Here is a 9,573-nt window from a genome sequence, read left to right on the forward strand (position 1 = left end):
TGGGCCGGCTTTAGTTTCGGCTTCAGTTTGCTAAGCCGAATATGAAAAGGAGAAGGCCCTTCTTCCTCGCAAATAGAAACCCCCACGTCGGTTTCAAAATCAAAAACTACACATGTTTTTGGTAGGCGTTTCTCCCAGCGATCCTGCATGTGATTACTCACCCTGATTCGCCGTCGTGATCGGGCCAGGTTCCGATCTTGTGGTCCGCTGCTCCCTAGTCTCCGCCGTTTCTCTCGTTGCGCTCGTCATCGCTACGGGGGAGATCTGAAGACTGTTGTCAACCGTAGTCAGATCTGAATCCACCTTCAAGCCACAATCTTCCTCCACACCTGATTCCACCACCATAAGCCTTTCTCGTTTCTAGGGGACGGGATCGTACACCACCCATAACCCTAGATAGTTGGTAGGAATGCTTCGAACAAGGCTCTTTGAGTTCTAATGGAGAAAGTGTCAAGTCTGATGGAGAGGCTGCGTCTGTCAGAGGCGGAGAAGAAGGGGATCCGGATCGGCTGGGCTGACGGCAAAAAGTTCGGGGAAGTCGAGGCGCAGGCCATGATGAAGCTGCTATCTGAAAAACCAGCGATTGCGGAGGCGTTAGAGAACTCAGTGGGCAGGATTTGGTGCCCGTTGAGGGGGGTGGAGTGCAAGACCATGGGAGAGAACATTTTCCACGTCAAGTTTCTGCAGCAATCAGGGAAGAGAAAGGCCATGGAGGAAGGACCGTGGATGTTCAAAGGGGACGCCCTAGTGCTAGAGGAGTTTGACCCAAGAAAGACTTTGGATGAGTACAACTTCGCAACTATGCCTGTGTGGGTTAGAGTCTCTGGGTTGCCTCTGGGTATGCTAAATGCAGGTGCTGGGGAGATAATTGGTGATGAGGTCGGAGAATTCATGGATGCAGAGGTGGCAGTGGATGCGGTGTCGAGATTAAGGATCCTACGAGTTAAGATTCGTCTGAATATCAAAGAGCCGCTCTGGCGTGGGATCACAGTTCATGATGAGGACAAGCTGTGTGCTGAGGGAGGTGGGAGCCAAGTAGATGGACAGGAAAAGAAGAAGGAGGAAGATGAAGGAAAATGGTGCCCATTTGCTTATGAATTCATTCCTGATTTTTGCTACACTTGTGGGATAATTGGCCATACAGATAAGTCCTGCTCGACTAAGCTGACTCGAGGGGAAGTGCAGCAATGGGGATCTTGGCTGAGTTGGAAGCCGGCTAAGAGAGTCGACTGGGGTTCGGACAGTACCTCGGGAAGCAAGTGGCGTGGAGGGAAGGGGAAATACGTTGAAAACTTTGGTAGTAGGAACAACAAGTCTTCTGGAAGTGATAGCAGATCATGGAAGAAAGATAATAACCAGGACAAGGAAATGATGAGCAAGAAGGGGGGTGTGGGGAAGGTCACTAGCCCACTGAAGATCACTGATGGAAATGAGGGGGAAAAGACTTCTGAAGCGGATAAAGGAAGTGCAGCCGGTTCAGAACATAATATTGGAGGAAGTGCTTCAGTGTTAGGAAAGATGCTGCCAAAACTTAATACACCTGATGCTACTACTGGGTTGGAGGGGGATTCTGGTGATGGAGACCGTGAGGGGGCCACAACCATGCAGGGGAACACCCCCATGCACGTCGATCATGGATCGTTACCAAATGTGCAAGTGGGCCGGAACAAAACCAAACAGGATGAGGGAGATAAGCGTAGACGGAGGCCGAGGAAGAATGGTGACGGGAATAGGCGTTTGCCAGCTGGTACTGATGGGGAAGGTGAGGTGAAGGATAGAAAGCGTGGTATGATAGAGGCTAATTTGGTGGAAGAAAGTGAGATAAAGAAGCAGAAAATGGACATGGACGGAAAGGAGGCCGTTGAGGAATCAACTACCGTGGATGCGGGGCTGCATGAACAGCTCCGCGAGCTCAAATGAGAATAGTGGCATGGAACTGCCGGGGGCTCGGGAACAGGCCGGCAGTTCGAGGACTTCTGGAGCTCCAGAAGAAGGAGGATCCCGATGTTTTATTTCTTTCTGAGACTAGGATGAATAAAAATAAAGTGGAGAAGCTGAGGTATACACTGGGCATGCCGCACCTTGTCTACAAGGCATGTGAGGGCAAGAGCGGAGGGTTGGCGATGTTGTGGAAGAGAGAAGTGAATCTTAGCTTGAGATGGCTAGGAAGGATGCACATTGATGTGATAATTGAGGAAGAGGATGGTTACAAGTGGAGACTCACGGGCATCTATGGCGAGCCACGAACTGAACACAGAGAGGAGACATGGCGTTTGCTCCGGACTCTTCACCAACAAGAAAGGCTCCCATGGGTGTGCATGGGAGACTTCAATGAGATCCTCTACAATTTTGAGAAGCAGGGTGGAGTGCCTCGTGCACAAATTCTGATGGATAGATTTCGTGATGCTTTAAACTTTTGTAATTTGAATGACCTCGGTTTTGAGGGTGATGTTTTTACTTGGCGTAATAATAACTATCGTTTCGATGGGTATATTCGTGAGCGTCTTGACAGAGCAGTCGCTAATCCTTAGTGGTGTATGCGTTTTCCTGGTTTTAAGGTAAAGAATGGCTGTCCAGAACACTCGGATCACCGTCCCATCATTCTAGATGTTCATGGTGCAGTCCGGAGGAATAGGCCGAAAGAAAACAACCTAAATACGAGGTTTGAGGCTCGCTGGCTACTTGAAGAGGACTGTGAACAGGTGGTTCTGGAGGCATGGGAGGGTGCGTCTTGTCGAGGAGAAGGAAGGGTGATGGAGAGGATTAGGGCAGTTTCAAAAGATCTTGATGTATGGAGTAAAGAGGTGTTGGGCGACCTACAGAAGAGAATCAAACAGCTTCGGTTTGAGCTGGAAGATTGTCGTAGAGGTGATTTGTCGGAGGCTGGAGTAAGGAGAGAGCAAGTTGTTCGTTTCAAACTAGGTCGCCTAGAGGAGCAGCTGGATGTGTTCTGGAAACAACGTGCCCATGTTGGCTGGCTAACAAAAGGGGACCGCAACACAGATTACTTCCATGGTTTTGCTTCGAAGAGGAAGAGAGCCAACCGAATCACCAAGTTAAAGGGAGATGATGGGGTGGAGGTGGAGGGGGAAGAGGCCTTGAAGGCTCTTATATCTAATCATTTCTTTGGCTTGTTTACCCCCATGACAGGTACCAACATTGAGCGGGTGCTACAAAATGTTATGCCTCGTGTAACAACCGAAATGAACACCTTTCTTTGCAAGGAATACACAGCTCAAGAAATAAAAAAGGCACTAGATGATATGGGTGACCTGAAGGCTCCAGGTGCGGATGGTATGCCGGCTGTGTTCTATAAGAGATTTTGGGGCACGGTTGGTGATGTTGTGGTGCAAGAGGTGTTGCATGTATTGCAAGGCGGCAGTATACCGGAGGGATGGAATGAAACTATTGTTGTACTCATCCCAAAGGTTCGGAACCCAGATCGTATCAAAGATCTTCGCCCTATTAGCCTATGCAATGTTGTGTACAAGCTTGTCTCCAAAGTCCTTGCTAACCGTCTCAAGATGATTCTGGATGAACTCATTTCTGCGAACCAAAGTGCCTTTGTCCCGGGGCACTTAATCTCAGATAATACAATTTTGGCATATGAGATGAGTCACTTTATGAAGAGGAAACGTACTGGGAAGGATGTTTATATGGCACTAAAACTTGACATGAGTAAGGCATATGATAGAGTAGAGTGGCCTTTTTTGGAGGGCATGATGAAGCGGATGGGGTTTGCGGAAGAGTTCATTCAGCTAATTATGAAGTGTGTCACAACCGTCACATACCGGTTCAGGGTAAATGGCGATCTCACGGATGTCATAGTTCCGGGGCGTGGGCTGAGACAGGGTGACCCTATTTCACCGTACTTATTTATTCTATGTGCTGAGGGATTCTCAGCATTGTTGCACCAAGCTGAAAGGGAGGGACACATCCGAGGCATCCAGTTGGCCCCAATGGCACCCCGGGTCAATCATCTTCTTTTCGCGGATGACTCTCTTCTGGTTATGCAGGCTACTGTTCAAGGAGTGCAGGCAATTAAATCTATTTTGCAAGCATATGAGGAAAGCTCAGGACAAGTTATTAACAGAGAAAAGTCCTTGGTGATGTTTAGTGCTAATGCAAAACAAGGGATTAAAAATCTGTTGCTGCAGGAATTACAATTGGGGGCTGAGACCAATGGTGGAAAATATTTGGGATTGCCCACTTACATTGGTAAGTCGGTGAAGAAGTGCTTTGCATATTTGAAGGATAGTATTTTGAGCAGATTGCAGGGAGGGATGGAAAGATGCTTGTCAATGGCAGGTAAAGAAGTCTATGTTAAAGCTATCGCTCAAGCTATCCCGACATACGCAATGGCTTGCTTTGATCTATCTAAGTCTCTCTGTGATGAGATCAGCCGATTTATATGCCAATATTGGTGGAGTCAGCAAGCCGATGAAAGGAAGATGCATTGGATTGGATGGGACAAAATGAAGTTATCAAAATAGGAAGGTGGACTGGGCTTCCGTGATCTGCACTCTTTCAATATGGCCATGTTAGCACGGCAGGGGTGGAGACTCATACAAGCCCCGGATTCACTTTGTGCACAAGTGCTACGAGCCAAGTATTACCCTTCTGGCAATATTCTAGCTGCTGAACCTATCTTTGGAATGAGTTACGTGTGGCGCGGTATTCTCAAAGGTTTAGAGGTGCTGAAGGAAGGGATAATCTGGCGTATCGGGGACGGGACGAAGGTGAGGATCTGGGAGGATCCGTGGATCCCCAGAGGTGCAACTCGTATGCCTGTATCGAACCAAGGTGCAAATCTTCTGTCAAGGGTTTCAGAATTGATGGACCCGGACACTGGAAGCTGGGACCGCGGCCTAGTTGAGGGATGTTTTCATGTTGATGATGTCCAGGCAATTTTAAGCATACCAATCTGTGACCAAGCTGAGGATTTTGTGGCGTGGCATTTCAATAGTAAAGGTTGCTTTTCAGTTAAATCTGCTTATAAAGTACATGTACAGATGCTGAAAAATGAAGCTAACCGACAGCGGGGACAGAGTTCAGGAAATACGGAACACAATTCTCAAATTTTTCAGACTATTTGGAAGATCCACTGCCCACCCAGAGTTCATCATTTTCTCTGGAGATTTGCTCATAATAGTCACCCAATGTATATGAATATCAGCAGGCGCGGCGTGGAGCTCGACACCCGATGTGCAGTCTGCGGCAAGTACTTTGAGGATGGGGGACATTTGTTTATCAAATGCAAGAGTGTCAAGCAACGATGGCGTGCTCTGCTTCTAGAGGACGTTCGAGTCAAGCTGCTAGATTGTGCTTCACCAAAGAGTGCTTGTCAGTGATTTTCAGCCTCCCGGAGGAACGTATGCTCCTAGCAGTGGCGTTGCTATGGTGCTGGTGGACGGAGCGAAACAAAGGTAACCATGGCGAGAAGAGACTCGAGGTTGAGGCCTTCAGGTATACTGTCAAGCACCATGTTGATGAATGGTTTGAATTCCTGGTGCCAAAACCCAAACCAGGAATAGTGCAGCAATGTAGATGGGAGAAACCATAGAATGAACAAACAGTAGCAGGTGGCTGGGGTATTATCTGCAGAGATGAAACGCTGGATGTCCGGTTTGCAGCAGCTGGCGGGAAACATGACTGCTCGGATGCTCTTCACGCTGAAACTTATGCTCTTCTACAGGCCATCTCTCTGGCTGATCGTTTGGGTGTTGGACGTGCTGTTTTTGAAACAGACTGCCTCGTGCTCAAACAAGCTGTGACATCTACAGCCTATGACCTTGCGCCCTTAGGAATCATGTTCAGCGATATTAAGTTCAAGCTTAGCACTCTTTTTATAGAGGCCTCTGTAGTCTATGTTCCAAGATCTTGTAACAAGCCAGCACATGTGTTGGCTTCTATGGGTGCAGGTTTAGCTCATGATGAACACTGTGAATGGTTCACAAGCTACCCTGAAGATGTAATCAGTGCGGTGACCGGCGATTTGGCCGTGTCGTAATGGAATACAAGTGTTCCATTTCAAAAAAAACTCCACGGCGGTTGCCCAAAAAAACCGACGCTGGTGAACTCTTTCCGTTGCTCCCGCGTCGATAGTCTCCTGATCCGGTCGTCTCCTTCCGCGTCGCCGGCCGCCGGCGCTCTCCCCGCCTCGGCCTCTACATGCTACCTCCGACTTTGTCGCTAAACACAAACATCTAGCGAACGTAGGACCTAGGTGTCCCCAAATCCAGTTCAATCTCCCTCCCACTCGATCCCCGTAAGACTCACAGAATCCAGCAAGAACAAACGATGATTAAATTTATATCCAACTCCAGAATTGCCGCCTGCTTGCATCCGCCCGCCACGCCGGAGTTGGACGCCACCAATGGCCTCCCCGCCTAGATCCTCCTGGACACGAGGGTTTACTTCGCCGACCGCCAGAACTTCACCACGGCTAAAGCTGAGACAAGTGAAGACCACGCCATCCAGCTCTCCATCTGCTTCGCCCGCCTGCCAGCCCTCTCCTATGTTTTGCATCCACTGCCCCGGCCTCCAGGATGCCGACTTCGCCGACGAGCCACATGTTATCCGCTCCGAGAAGCAGTTCCTCCTCCTGCACCTGCCAATGAACTGGTCCACCAGTGAGTACTACATTTATCAGGCCATTCCAGGAAAGCCGGCGCTCTCCCAGATTCCTCCGGTACCCGGTCGTAGTTACCTCCTGCCATATGATCTCGGCATTTACTGATGTAACAATGGGGAATACATGTTGGCTGGTCTGTGCCCGAGCCATAACTCGGGATATGAACTGCACTTGTACTCGTCCATGTCGAACGGTTGGACCATGAAGCTGGCTAATTTGGAGAGACCACCACTTGATGAGCATTGGCCCATGGCGTCGCACAAGGTGATCCTACTTGGAGGAAGCATGCTGGGCTGGGTCGATCTTTGGAAGGGTATAATGGTGTGCGATGTGCTCTCTAATGATCAATATGTGCCGCAGTGGTTCATCCCACTTCCTGGCCCGATGCCTGGGAACGAAGCCGACGCCGCCGACCATCAGTGCGCATGGATGTTTCGGGATGTCACTTGTATCGATGGATTGCTCAAGCTTATCGAGATCAAACATTTTCAAATACCTGATGCGGTTGAAGAAAGCGTCACACCATGTGATCCAGATAGAACATATGATGAATGGTGCTTTGTGAGACCGCCACCAGATGATCCAGCCAAGAAGCGTTGGCCACATAAGCTAGTTGGTTGGAGGGCGGCCATATGGAATAGAGTGCTTTCCGACAGTGGTTGGCGCAAGGAGAGGGATGTTCATGTCGATGATATACTCGTCGAGAACCCACACCATTCAGCTTTCTTGGCTCAGCTGGGGGACGACATTGTTGGAAACTCGACGATAATGAACTTATTACCATCTTTCCCCACCCTGAGCATCCATGGTGACGATGTTGTCCACATGAATTCCAAGGTGAGGTTGGATGTCGACAAAGCGCAGAGGATCTCAATTGACATGAGAAACAAGACACTGAAAACAATGGCACCATGTCCCGTTGTTCGACATCATGACTAGCTTGTGTGTTGTCAGGTCATCTGAGTGTCACTCCAGGTAATTACTGACCAAGCTGCATTAGGCGTTGTTTAGAACAATGGTTACTGGTGCATTTGTGGTGATCTGGTATGAATAAAGATATTATTCATGTTTCTTAGAAGAATAAAAATAGGACCTTGGGGTGTGGGGTGGTGAGGCGAGAGTGGTTGATCATTTTTAACAAAGCAAACCACTAATGTTAATGGTTAAGCCCTGATGATGTTGCCTTCTTTTCTTTTCGCTATCTTTCGAGTGGCTCGATATATACGTAGACGTAGGTAAAGGGATGTTGGCTAACTTGTGCTTGAATGTGCAATTCAAGTTGCTTGCTTGTTTTATTTTCTGAACCTCATTCATGATGACCGCTACAATGATTTTTCATGAATTTAACAGCTTTTCATTTGCCTCGTAAATGCAGCTTTGCCCCAGGTTATAGTACAAGCAAGCAACTCTGAAGATGTGAATGTGCCTTTGCACCAGATTGTTTACAATGGAAGCCATCATGAATATGGTAGTTTCGCAGACCCAGGCTATGGCAGCTACCAGCACCCACTCCTTGTTGCATTGCAGCAGCAACCAACGTACCAGCCTAACTGGCCACAATTTCCCAGTTGCATCTCATCAGGATCAGGTACTAGCATAGGTGAAGCTTGTGATGCAGTTGTGTTTCTTATTTGCATATCTGTCTTAAAACAATTAGCAAATTTGATAGAACTCAAGTAACATTAAACTGAGAGTTTAGTCATAAGCTGCATCTTTAGAAAGTACATCTATTTTATTTTACAAGGGAAAACATGAAAGAAAAAAGGAAGCATGCAGAGGCGTATGAAGTTGGTGAAACAGAGCAGAACTCTTCTCATAAGTTGTGATTAAGGAGAGAGTGACATATTGTCTAAAGACTGTGAACTTCAAAGCATTTCTTACCATCATAAAATCCACTAGTACATGCAGTTCAGTGGTTGCGATACTCAACTCCTGGTACTAACTATGCTTTTGTTGATTGTGGTATATATGCAGTGAACAACACCCAGCAGCCACATCCTGTGTTTAACACAGCCGGCTTCGGGCAGATGGTGCATCCACTGCCGCTGAACGACCGCGGCCAGTTTCAGCCTCCACCGCGACGGTCTCCTGTGCTGCAACCGCCCTTCAGCACCATGTCGCCGTCGATACCTCCCGTGGAAGCTGGAAACCTTGTTGTTGGCGGCACGCGACGAAGCCCACATCAACACTCACCCTACCGACGGCCCCGTCGAAAATTCTGTCCCCCTTGTAGCTAGTCGAGGTAAAACTCTGATAATGTATATATGCGTGCAGTCATTTAAGATCATTTCCATGTCATGTAATTCATATGACATGGGCACTTGGATTCTGTTCAACAATGGATGTATATTTGGTCTCTGAATTTAGACACCAGTGATGCTGGCATTCTTATAAACATAATTTAGCTCGGAAATAGCTTTTCTTTTCTGAAGAAAAGAGGGGGGGGCCTGCGATTGTTGTTAATAGAAACCAACACCAGATACAACAGGTTCAGCAGAAAAGAAATGTAATCAAGTACACAACAGATCTGAAAAAAAGGGATAAACTACAGAATCAGAACTACGCTGGCAGACATTCCCCGGAGTCATGGAGCAGTTGGCCACCATCCTTTCACAGCATTGAAGACCTCCATTGCAATTTTCTCCATCAGCTGCTGCCCTTGCATAAGCACCAGCCTATTTGCCTCGTTTGTCTGCAATATAGCCCAAGATTGTAATGTACGACTGGCATAGGAAAAAGCATGTAAATTCAATTCTAGCCTGCAGCTCGCCACTGTATGCGACATCCACACCAGAATCCTATAGCTTTCACAGAGTAATTCTAAGAATAAAATGAGTAAACAAACTGGCCTCAGGTGCTTAGTTTCACGGAGATCTGACCCATACATAGCATAGAACAAAGAAAATTATGTGATAACACTTCTCTTAAAGTAAATGAGT

The 9,573-nt window shown here is 47.7% G+C and overlaps 1 pseudogene; it reads left to right on the forward strand.

Annotated features, from left to right (window-relative positions):
* The first annotated feature begins 1,916 nt into the window (after positions 1-1,916).
* Positions 1,917-5,026, forward strand: LOC147976672 (uncharacterized; annotated as a pseudogene).
* Positions 5,027-9,573: the final 4,547 nt, after the last annotated feature.

This window comes from Triticum urartu, chromosome 4A (assembly GCF_056163025.1).
Source record: "Triticum urartu cultivar PI428250 chromosome 4A, HENAU_Tu73, whole genome shotgun sequence".
In the NCBI taxonomy this organism is placed as follows: Eukaryota; Viridiplantae; Streptophyta; class Magnoliopsida; order Poales; family Poaceae; genus Triticum; species Triticum urartu.